Source organism: Octodon degus, unplaced genomic scaffold (assembly GCF_000260255.1).
Source record: "Octodon degus isolate 3935 unplaced genomic scaffold, OctDeg1.0 scaffold00232, whole genome shotgun sequence".
NCBI lineage: Eukaryota > Metazoa > Chordata > Mammalia > Rodentia > Octodontidae > Octodon > Octodon degus.
The window spans coordinates 1,296,419-1,304,106 of NW_004524808.1; the positions used below are offsets into that span (position 1 = coordinate 1,296,419).

At 45.3% G+C, this 7,688-nt stretch overlaps 1 pseudogene across 1 annotated transcript; it reads left to right on the forward strand.

The window, feature by feature from the left end:
- The first annotated feature begins 6,751 nt into the window (after positions 1 to 6,751).
- Positions 6,752 to 7,222, forward strand: LOC101582677 (annotated as a pseudogene). Its single transcript, XR_001116932.1, has one exon. The product of XR_001116932.1 is annotated as a biogenesis of lysosome-related organelles complex 1 subunit 1 pseudogene (transcript).
- The last annotated feature ends 466 nt before the right edge of the window (positions 7,223 to 7,688 follow it).

The following is a 7,688-nucleotide window of genomic DNA, read 5'->3' on the forward strand; positions in this document are numbered from 1 at the left end:
AGGCTCAAGTCAATAACTTCTGAGGATAACCCACTAATATTATAGACTGCTAGACAGTGTTAGATTGTTTAGTTGAATTCAAACACTTATAGTATTTAGATGCCAATAGATTATTCACCTCTGACAGGACCAAAAAAAAGGATACAAAGGAAAGATCATTTTGTATGTATATATACAGAATAGTTAGGATAAATTTACAGCTACTTTTGCTTAATTCAATGAGAAGAAAGAGGTGTACTAACAGTGTTTGGACAGGATATCCTGTCTGCTTCTTGTACTATGGATAACCACTAAGAAGATAACAATGTACAGTGTATTGACTATCAAAACTGTCCTGCTAATCAGCTGTGAAACTGTCTCATTCATATTTATTTCTCAATAAAAGATTTTAAAAAGTCCTTATTTATAATAGTAAAAAATGAGAAACAATTCAAATGCCCATCAGCAGATGAAAGGATAAACAAATTATGGAATATCCAAGCAGTGGAATACTACTCAGCCACTAAAGGGATGAGATTTATTAGCATATGCAACGTAAATGAATTGTAAAGTATACTGCATGCAAGAAACCAGTCTCTAATTTGTACATTTATATAAAATTCTAGAAGATGCAAGATAATTTATAGTGAAAACAGATTAGTGGTTGCCTGGGGTGAAGAAGGATTGAAGAGAGAAATTCCAATGGGTACCATCAAAGTTTGTCAGAATGACAGGTATGTTTCCTGTTTTGATTGTGCTGATGTTTTCATGGCAATTTATGTGTGTGTGAAATCACACGCTTTAAATATGTGCTATTTTAAATATATCAATCATATCTCAGTAAAAACATGCAAAATACCAGTCAGAATTGAATTTGCGGGAGCTGAGGAGATGGCTCAGTAGAATAAGCACATGCCTGGTAAACATAAGGGCCGAATTTGCTGTCCTTTTCCCCAAACTGTGGCTATGCTTTCTTAATCTTTTTTTTTTCTACAGGGTCTCACTACACAGCTCAGACTCATAGTGATCCTCCTGTTTTCAGCCACAAAAGTGCTGGGGCACCACCACCCCCAGTCTCAATTGCCTTCTTAGTGTGCCCCAGGGGCAGGGCTGGCATGACATGCCAGGGATGGAACCTGGACCCCGCCTCAGCCTAAGCAGGCGCTTTAGTCCGCTGAGCTATCTGGCCAGCCCCTTAATGTTAATAGCCTGAAGAGAAGGAGAAAATGTTTGTCCTTTTCATGGTTTTGGTTTTTTAAGACAGAATCTCACTACGTAGTTTAAGCTGGCCTTGAACTCACTATGTAGCCCAGGCTGGTCTAGAACTCACCATGATCCTCTTGCCTCAGTCTCCCAAGTGCTGGCATTCGAGGCACATCTGGCTGTCTTTTTTAAAATCCACTAATTAATTTTTATTTCTCCCTCTCTCCCTCCCTCCTTTTTCCTTTCTTTCCTTCTGGTTTGTGGAAGTATTGTCATGTAGTCCAGGCTGGCCTTGAACTCACAGTCCAGGTTGGCTTTGAACTCATGATCCTCCTGCCTCAGCCTCACAAATGCCAGGATTACAGATGCACAAGACCCCACCCAAATTAGTAATTCATTGTCTAAGAGTGCTCCCCTTCAGACACGGATCCTTTACGGTAGAAAAGGCCCACCCACCCCAAATACAGAGTAGTGGAAGAATAATTTTCCTGTTTGTGGTGGAGTAGCTGTCAAAAAGTAACCTTGGAACTTTTGTGAAGATGGGGTAAATGTGTTTTTCCCCAATTCCTCCTTCAAAATTCAGTTTTAGCCACCCCCACTCTCCACCCTGTTTATATGTAAACTAAAACCTCAGGACCCGGGGGTGTTGGAGAGGACAGTGATCCAGAAACATCAGCAGGCACTGGCAGGCAAACAAAACACAAACTAGGACAGTGAGTGTGCTTTCTAGCAGAGGTGAGGAAAGGGGTGGCTTAGCAAGCCACCAAAGTGCGCACAGTAACTACTCTGGGCTTGAGCAGTCTGCAGCTGCACCCTCGAGGCAAGGCCAAGGGGAGCCAACTGCACCTTTAACCCCCAGAAGGAGCGGGATTCCCGAGTTCCCGCTCAGGGTGCCGGGAACCTGCTGCCCCAGCCCTGAGGGACAGGGACAGGGACAGCGCCTGCCGCGGAGTTTCTTCTGCACCAGGCGGGAACCGGCCCCGCCCCTGCTCCTGAGGTGACATCGAGGACCCAGAGGGGTGTGAGCTTCCCACCCTTTCGGAGTGAGGAACGTCATCTCCACCATGGGATCTGGGGGACAGTCACTAAGCTCCACCAACCCTCCCAGACAGTGGAAGCCTGAACTCTTACCCCTGTCTGGCAGAAATGCGCGCACGCGCGCGCGCGCGCGCGCGCACACACACACACACACACACACACACCCTGACTGGTCGACAAAAGCTGAGTAGAGAACCTGGACTTTCTCCTCCACGGGCAGCGACAAGGAAGTGTCTGTGCCTGGCTGCCCAGGTGGCACAGAGGGCCACTGAAACCCAAGATTTCAGTATTATTTGGGATCTTATTTCATCATCTCCAAAGTATCTTGGTTTTTATTTTTTAAAAAATCACTTTTCATATTAAAAATCGGGAAGGTCTCAGCAAATGAGAAAAGACAACCAAGGTGACAGAGTAGTTAGAATGATCTGACAAGGACTTTTAAACAGCTGTCATAAAAAATGCGTTGGCAAATGATGACAAACGTGATTGCTTGAAACGAATTTTGAGAAAGGTCTCGGCAAAGAAGTAGAAGCTATAAGGGAGAATCAAGTGGAAATTTTTGAATTAAAATGACAATAATTGACAATTTTTAGACCTCAAGGCATAGACTGTAACAAAATAGAGAGGGCTAAAGAATCAGAATTCGAGGCTAAAAGAAATTAGTCTGCAAAGAACACTTCAGGGACATGTGACATGGTAACAAAAAATGTAATATTTCGATTATGGCCATTTCAGAAGGAGAGGAGGAAAAAGGGGTAGCTGAAGTAGTGTTCAAAGAAACAGTGGCTGAAAATTTCTGAAATGTGGCGAAAGACATAAACCTACAGATTCAAGAAGCTGATGCTAAGGACCAGGGAGATAGTTCAGTTGAATACGCGCTTGTCTGGCAAGCGCACAGGGCCTGAGTTCAATCCCCGGCTCCACAAAAAATAAATAAATAAAATAAAAATAAAATAAAGAAGCTGATGCTGGGTGTAGTGGCACATATCTATAATCCCAGCATTTGGGAGCCTGGGCCTGACAGACTCTCTCCAAACTGCAGTATTTTTTCAAGCACTGAAAATAAATTTAACTCAGAATTGTGTAGCTAGCAAAAATATCCTTCAAGAATGAAGAGTAAGGGCGGGCCTGATAGCTCAGTGGATTAAAGTGCCTGTTTAGGCAGATGCAGGGACCAGGTTCAATCCTCAGCAGGCACGCTGAGATGGTGATTGAGACTGGATGTGGTGGTGCGCACCTGTAATCCCAGTGCTTGGGAGGCTGAAAATGGGAGGATCACTATGAGTCTGATCTGTATAGCGAAACCCTGTAGACCCTGTATTAAATACATTTAAAAAAAAAACTGAAAAGAGTAAATCAAGATATCTTCTGCATACATAAAATCAAGCAAGTTTTTTTGCCAGGAGATATACGCTAATGAATGGCCAAAGAAGTTCTCTAAGTAAGAAGAAAATGATCCACTTGAATGGGTAAAGTGTTGACACTATTAGACTAAGGTATACATATATAATGTAATGCTTAGAGTAAACTATTAAAAATGTCACACAGTCAGATATACCTAGCCCAGTGTGGTGGTACGGGCCTGGAATTGTAGCACTTGAGAGGCTGAGGCAGGAGGATCGCTTGAGCCCAGGACTTTGGGGCTAGCCTGGGCAGAGTAAAACCTCATCTCTTAAGGAAAGAAAGAAAAACAGAAAAGAAAAGCTAGGGGTGATGGCACACACCTGTGCTCCCGCCTGCTGGAGGGATTGAGACAGGAAGAGTGCAAGTTTAAGAACAGCCTAGATAATTACAGAGACACCCGGTCTCAAAATAAAAAAATTAACAAGGGATGTGGCTTGGTGGCAGAATGCTTGCCATCCTGGGTTCACTCCCAAGCACTATAAAAAAAAAGATAGCAACAAACCCAAGCAACGACAGCAAACAACTTCCCCCACCCCAAGCCCTCAAAGAGATACCCAAAGAATACTATGGCTAAGTCAACAAGGAACCCTCAACCTGCCCCAAAGTTCCAACAATGGACAAGGAGGGCAGGGAGCGGCTATTCTTAGGGCCAAGTGGGGGGCTGGAGCTCGCTTTTTCTCCAGGGCACCATCCACCCGACTGTGTTGGGGTGACCTGGGGGTAGAGACAGGATGCCAGCTGGTCACTTGCTCATAGGACTGGGGCTCATGGAGGGACCTTTGCCAGAGCCCTGGATAACCTGAGGCTCCAGCTGCAGAGGCCCCAGCTAAGGTATGGGCGCAGCCTGCCCACCGGGAAGGGCCCCTCTCGGAGGAGATGGTGCTTTTGCACTGGGATTCCAGCAGCCAAAAGCAACACTTCGTGTGTGACCTACACTGCTGCTAAAGTAGAATTAAAATGGCTTTGAAAAGGGCCTGATGCAACTTTGGCAAGGGGCAGAAGTAAACTCAATATATTTGGAATTGTGCCCTGAATGCTCAAGTGATATTTGAGTTCCAAGTCAGGCAACCTTGGCAAATTCTCCCTACCAGATATAAAGACCTATTTTCGCAGGCAGCTTTGGCCTTAGAGCTTGGAGGGATTCAGAAGGAAGTGCGTACTGAGCTCTGGAGTATTCGAGGTAGGAGGTTAACCCCAGATCTTATAGTAGACCGCCTCCTAGGCCCTGCTGGTCTGTGTTTCTGGCTTCTCCATCCTGATCTCTCAGAACGCCTCTGAAGATTTTCTGTTAGAATTATTTATACTCGTTGTAATTTTATTTTATTTTATCAGGGATGGAACTCAGGACCTTGCTTTTGCCAGGCAGGCACTTAAGCCACTGAGCTATCTCCCAGCTCTTCTCATACTTTTTATTTATCTTTACTTTTTTATATATTTAGTACAGTGTCTCACTAAGCTGCTCAGACTGGTAGCAATCTTCCTGTTTTCAGCCTCCCCAGCACTGGGATTACAGGCGTGCACCACCATACCCTGTCTCTTGTGACCAGTTCAGCACGCCCAAGGGTGGGCCATGTGGTATGTGGTGCTGGGGATCAAACCCCGGTCCCTGTGCTTGCCTAAGCAGGCACTTAGTCCACTGAGCTATCTCACCAGTCCATCGTACTTTTAAAATAAGAAAAAAAAAGTGACCAGGTACGATTGGACACACCTAGGAACCCAGCACACAGAAGGCTGAGGCAGGAGAATATCAAGGCCAGCCTAGGTTACATAGTGAGTTCAAGGCCAGCTGAACTGCATAGTGACACTCTGACTCAAAAAGATCAAATAAATAAAAGAAAATAATAAAAGAACATAAAAGAAAAAATGCAGCTGGAAGCTTGTCTCGGTTAGTCTTCTCTTGTTGCTGGGACAAATAACCGACACCCAAAATGAAGGAAGGAAAGGTTTATTTAGCTCACAGTTACTGGAGGTTTCAGTCCATGCTTAGCTGGCTCCAAGGCAGAGTGGCACATGGCAGAGGGCAGCAGTTCATGGTGGCAGCAAAGAGCAGAGAGCAAAAGGAGGGGCAGCAGCTCCAGCAGCTAGCCAGCCTCACCCCCCTTACATTGTAATGCAGATTACCTGCCCCGGGGCTGGTGCAGCATCCACACCCACAATCATCAATCACACACTCCAGATATAAAGGAGATATAAAAGAGCTGCCCCATGGCTGCATGAGGCTTTGGGGGACACCTAAACACAAACCATAGCAAGGTTATTTCCTCATACCATGCCATTCATCATTCCAAATGCCATTTTACTTATTTATTTATGTATTTATTTATTTTTTGGTGGAACCGGGGATTGAACTCAGGCCCTCGTGCTTGCCAAGGAAGCACTTATTACACTGAGCCATCTCCCAGGCCCCCCAAATGCCATCAGGCCAACACAAAAAATATTTTACTATCTTCAAAAGTGATGCTGGTAACTTCAAATATTAAAAATACATATTCAGAACAAAGACTTAGCCACCTAATTCCCCTTATAGACACAATATATGTGAGATGATACACTTGGCAGCTTTGTGTAAAATAGTTTTGCAGTACAAAGTCTTCTATTCTAGGTTTCCTTGCATTTCTATTGACAATAATAATAGTAGGGGCCAGGGAGATGGCTCAGTAGCATAAGCACTTGCCTGGCAAACGCAAGGGCCTGAGTTCAATCCCCGGTTCTGCCAAAAACAGCAACAGCAAAAAAATTTTAAAAAGATAATAGTAATAGTACTTTATAGCTTTCCCTATAAAGTTCTTGCACATGAATGTAAATTTACATATTTGATAACTTTTGTATGTGTATGTGTGTGTATGTGTGCAGGGTCTCACTACGCAGCTTGGACTTGTAGTGGACCCTCCTATTTTCCACCTCCTTAGTGCTAGGATTCCAGGCATGCGCCACCATGCCCGGACTCCATTGCTGGCTCAGTGCACCTGGGGGTGGGGGGGCCGGTGTGGCATGTAGTGCCAGGGATCAAACCCTTGCCCCTGTGCTTACCTAAGCAAGCGCTTAGTCTGCTGAGCTATCTCACTGGCCCTTGTATTTGATAATTTTGATGCCCTTGAAAATGACTTCTTGGGGGTGCTGCACCCAACCCCCTGCCCCACACCACCATGCTGTCCCGCCTGCTCAAAGAACACCAGGCCAAGCAGAACAAACGCAAGGAGCTGCAGGAAAAGAGGAGGCGAGAAGCCATCACTGCGGCTACCTGCCTGACAGAAGCTTTGGTGGACCACCTCAGTGTGGGAGTGGCCCAGGCCTACATGAACCAGAGAAAGCTGGACCATGAAGGGAAGACCCTGCAGGTCCAGGCTGCCCAATTTGCTAAGCAGACAGGCCAGTGGATGGGGATGGTGGAGAACTTCAACCAGGCACTCAAGGAAATCGGGGATGTGGAGAACTGGGCTCTTAGCACTGAGCTGGACATGCGCACCATTGCCACCGCCCTGGAGTATGTCTACAAAGGGCAGCTGCAGTCTGCCTCCTCCTAACTCTCCTCCCTCCCCCTCACCTTGCCATAGGGGCAAGAAGGACACTGATGGGTCATGAATAAAACACAGCATCCAAAAAAAAAAAAGAAAAGAAAAAAGAAAAGAAAATGACTTCTTACAGAATTTCATTTCTTAACTTTTGCTGGTTTTGAGACAGGGCCTCACTGTGTATTCCAGTCTGGCCTTGAACTCACTATGTAGCCCAAACTGGCCTCAAAGTCATGGCAACCCTCCTGCCTCAGCTTTATGTGTGCTGGGATTATAGGTGTGTGCCACCTAATTGGCTTCATTGCCCCATTGTTTGCGATGGCATGCAAAAAGGCAACTGACTGTAGACCCTGACATTTTATCCTGCACTTACTGACCTCCTGCGTGCACGGACACACACACACACACACACACACACACACACATTATTTCTTCCCTGCTAGACATAAGGTATTCTCGCGTATTTTTTTCTTGCCTTGTTGTACTAGCTAGGAGCTCTGTTACAATGATGATTGATTAGTGAGAGTGGACCATCTCGTCTTATTTTGATTT